Source organism: Penaeus vannamei, chromosome 2 (assembly GCF_042767895.1).
Source record: "Penaeus vannamei isolate JL-2024 chromosome 2, ASM4276789v1, whole genome shotgun sequence".
Lineage (NCBI taxonomy): Eukaryota > Metazoa > Arthropoda > Malacostraca > Decapoda > Penaeidae > Penaeus > Penaeus vannamei.
Window position 1 is genome coordinate 43,864,573 of NC_091550.1, and position 5,000 is coordinate 43,869,572.

Below are 5,000 nucleotides of genomic sequence, written 5' to 3' on the forward strand. Positions count from 1 at the left end.
CAGCTGACAAATTCTAGATATGAAATTCAGATTGTCAAATGTCACAAACAGCAAACACTGTCTTATATAATAAATGTGCCAAAGCTTAAGATGTGGAATTAACTACAGTGTGAGGCAGTATAACTCACACAAGATAATGTGCAAAAATGTAACACAAAACACAATGTAAGCAATATATAAATACAAGATGCAATATGTAGAAAAAATATACGTCTTTCATCTTTAAAATTTTGCGTCACTGCCATGATTGGTGAAGCATTAGTATAATCATTATCGTCATTGCCATTATCACCATCTATCATTTTTATCCTTGTTTACTATTCATTATTATTTTCATTACTGCCATCACTATCATTATTAGTACTGTTATTTCATTACCATTATTATTACTTTCACCATTGCCATTATTATTATTATTATTAATAATACTAGCATTATCATTATATTTGTTAATATTATCATTATCATTACTATTATCACACTCCTACTACTACAACTACTATTATCATTATCATCATTATCAATATCATTATGATCATCATTGTTTTCTTATTACAATAATTTTTTCCGATGATTTTGCTTTCATTTTACATTTATCTAAGAATGATTGGAGAGCCAAGGATTCCGATTTCTTGCTCATTGTTCATGGGACGAGGCTGAGGTGCAAAGTCTTCAGATCTGGACGTGAATCCAAGGACACCGCGACCGCAGCTCTTCCAGCTCTTTGAACTTGGACAACTTTTCATTATTTTCACAGAGTTTTTTTTATCAACTAGTATTGCGGTATCAGAGAGGCTGCATATTTTCTCGAATGTTTGCAGCGATTTCTCGGTCAGGTATATACAACATATAAAACTTTTTGTTTTTATGAAAGTAATAAGCTTTATATACACGAAACTGAAGTCAACGGATTCTTTTCGGGACGCAGTGTTTACGACTGGAAATGGTGCAAATTTACGTGGTTTGCATTTTGTTTGAGCTTGTAAATAGTTTTTCCTTGAAGTATTATTGCAAAGAGATATGAAAGGTGTAAGACTACAAGAAGCACCGGTGACTGTTGCCTGTTTAGCGATTTTTTTCCTGCATGAATTTAAAAATAATTTGTTCTAACTGTAATGTCTTTGTTCTCGACCAGGTGATGGGCTTTGCCTCTAGAAACGATGACCTCATAAGCCCTTAACCCCAAACACCAAACCCCGGACACAATGAGTTTGCATCCGGGTTATTAGCCCGGACGTCCCAGGTTAAATTACAGAGGAGGTGACGGCCTTGGTTAGCTTTCAGAAATCCTTTGCGATCTCGAAGAACCATTTTTGTCCTGTAGATTGCCATTAACGCTTTCAGAAATGATTCGGTAACCTCGTGATATGTGATATATTTCAAGCGTTTTTCTTATCCATTAGATTGACACGCTGTCGAATGCTTTCTTGTAGTCACTTCCGACACTGATGGTGCATTTTTCTTTGTTTGCAGTTCTCGATAATCAATATGTTTGCCACTATTCTGGAAAATTCCCGTGGTGTTTGACCCAGAACTTCTACAATCACTTCTCTCAGTGATTTCCAATATCCAACATTACTGACAGCTTTTATGTAGAAAAGGTGTGAATAGGGAATATATATCTTCATAGACCAAGAGACGTAATTGACCGATTTTCATTGTATCTTCGCTAAAAATGCTTCATGTATCTCTGACGAAGATATAATCGAAATCGGTCAGTACCATTTTTTGCACGGTGGAGATATTCAAGTCTCATTCGTACCTTTCTGCATGTTTAGCGATCAATTCGGTCCATACCGATTTTCCTTCCTCTAAAACGATTCCGGTCCACCCTGGGAACTCCACACTATGCGGCCACGAGGCATCAGAATAGAATTGTTGGCATTTTCGCGTCAGCCCAGTTCAAACAATTTCCTCCGGTCGGAATAATTCTCTCACGTCAATGCGTTTCTTTCTTGGTCTGTTTGGAGAAATCGGTTCTCATGTGTGTGTGTGTCACATAAAAACTTGTAGATAGCTATGAAATTAGGATTTATATATACATATTTATTTATTTATTATTATTATTTTTTCTAGGAAATGAAGGAAAACGTTACAGCGATAAGGCAAAGAAACGTTCGTTGAAGAAGGAGAACGGAACAGGAAAAGATTAACTTGGGAAACTACTGCATGTCCCGACAAATCCTTGAAAGCGGCAACGGGGACAACGCCTGTGTGGGGAAGGAGACACACAGGAAATGGAACCACAGGGACTTCACGAACTTTTAATCGTAAAAGAGGCTGTATGTGAACACCTAGAGAGGAGTCAACAACAGGACCATGATACGAATACAATAAATAAATAAATAAGTAAATAAATAAATAAAATATATAATTAAATAAATAAATGAACATAAATGAATAATAATAATGAAATAATAATGAATAGTATAAAAAATGACTTATCAAGGGATAAGCGTAAGACCAGGTGACGATGAGATACTGCAGTCAACATGAAACTATATCAAAATGGCATAGAAAAGCAGTAAACTTGGAGACCTTAAAAAGTACAGTAGTACAGGAAAGTGCTATAGTCTGCTCTGCTTAAAAGAAAAAAAAAATGAATAGCGAGACATCAGAATTATCCGAGGGATCTCATCTTTATCCCATAAAAGGAAACGTTGCAAGAGAAGCATTGGGCATAAGACTGAGAAGCATTAACAAACGGAAATGGAAACCGACAGCGTGGATTAAGTTGAAAAAATGTCCTACTACCTCATATCCCATTGCTGGACAGAATGATTTTGGAACAATTAGGGAAACGTCAAACGAGGATACAGATGTGACAATATTAACGGATAAAATGGATGTAATGTCATGAAATATATTTTTTTTTTAATTGTGCAGTAAATGGACGGCAAGAAATAAAAGGATAAGGATAATAAAGGAGAGGAAAACCAAACTGACAAGTGTAGGTAGTAACAGAGAATATGTTCACAACAGAAGATTAGCTGTAATAACGTGTGTGCGTGTGTGTGTGTGTGTGTGAGTGTGTGTGTGTATGCGTGTGTGCGCGCGCGCGCGCGCGCGTTTGTATCCGGATGCGTACCTGACTTTCCCTGGTTGCAAGACGTTTTGTTCGTTTTGCAAGTCAATGAACTTCAAAATTACCAGATTTAATTGGAACACTTAAACTTATATCTTTATTGGATTAAACTACTGTTTCTTTTTTGTTCAGAATATTTGATTTTTAAGAAATTAGGAATTGCAAACGACGTTATTACGTTGTGTTGTTACTTATTAAAAGTAGCAACACGAAGAGAAACAACGTCGTTTGTAATTCGTTATTTCTGGAAAAAAAAAATCTTTATAAGAATACTTCAATTCCATAAAAATATAAATTCAATTAAACCTCATAATCATTAATATCATTGTTATCATTATCGACCATTTCATCTCAACATGTAAAGCAAGGTATCTCATTATCGTCGACATTAAATGTTGAAAGGGCCATATGATTATAAGCTGGAAGAATCTTTCGACGAATAGAATTCACCGAGCCAAGATCAGCTCAGTGGGCCCAGTGCTGCTCCCGGGACAAGTTCTCCTGTTCAATAACCCAAATAAAAGTTTACGCAAAGAAGAACACTTGTGCACATTTTGGATAATATAGTAAAACATGTACGTTATATAAGTTTACACAAAGAAGAACACTACTTGTGCGCATTTTGGATAATATAGTAAAACATGCACGTTACATGATGTGTGTGTGCTAGTATGTCATGACAAATCATACCTTTCAAATTTAAAAACTAAAATAAAACTACAGTAAGCTGGAGCAGCCCGTGACTAACAATGTATATACATATATACTTTGTTACCACTAGTGTCACAATTAAAAAATAATAATAATAAATAAAATAATAATAATAAAAAACAGAAAAAAGTAGAATATATTTCGGACAGATCTTAATAAAGTAATCTTAACGCAAGCCAGTTATGTGCCTTCGCTGGCTCTCAAGGTGGTGCAAGAAATGAAAATTTGACTCCAAGGAATGCCTGACTCCCTGGACATCTTTCTTCTCGTCAGTCGCCTATTGGGAGCGGATATCAGACCGTATCATAAATATATAGTGAAGTCTTATTACTATAAGTCTTTTTCAAATTCATCATTATTGTTACTGACATGAACACTGATAATGTCATCATCATCGTCATCCCCATCACATCGTTATTAATATCACATTAATAACATTATCATTATCGCCATAGCCGTTATCATTATACACATTACTTTTTAACATCAGCACCGCAACCTTACACCAACATAGTATCATATTTATCATCGCCATCATCATTATCATTATCATCATCATCATCAATCATCATCATCATCGCCATCATCAGTCTCCTATCTAATCGCAGAATATAAAATTCAATTTATTCTCTCTCACCTCTTTACACACACACACACACGCACACGCACACACACACACACACACACACACACACACACACACACACACACACACACACACACACACACACACACACACACACACACACACACACACACACACACACACACACACACACACACAATGAAACAGGGTGAATCAGGAAACCGTTTTCTTGTAGCATTTATTGTATGTCACAATGGTCATCGGGTACACACTATTTCATCTAATGTTTACAAAATCCTACACCTGAACTCTCACGCTCTTTTCTATAACAGGATCAAAACATAAACCGTGAATAGAAACTAAATGACAAAGGGATAAAACTGAGATAATCTATGTGCAACATTCCCAGAAAAGATACCCATCCTTATGTGGTTCTTTTACGCTGTACCTGTGTCTTGAATTTGTTCAGCTCGCTGCAACATAGATCCATTCACATACAGATCGGTCTGGTGATTTTGAGAAATATATCGATATATTTTTGTATATTTTACAATCTTGCAACATAAAAAGTTTTATACATATTTCTTTCACTCAATAATCTACCTGACCCAAAAAAAT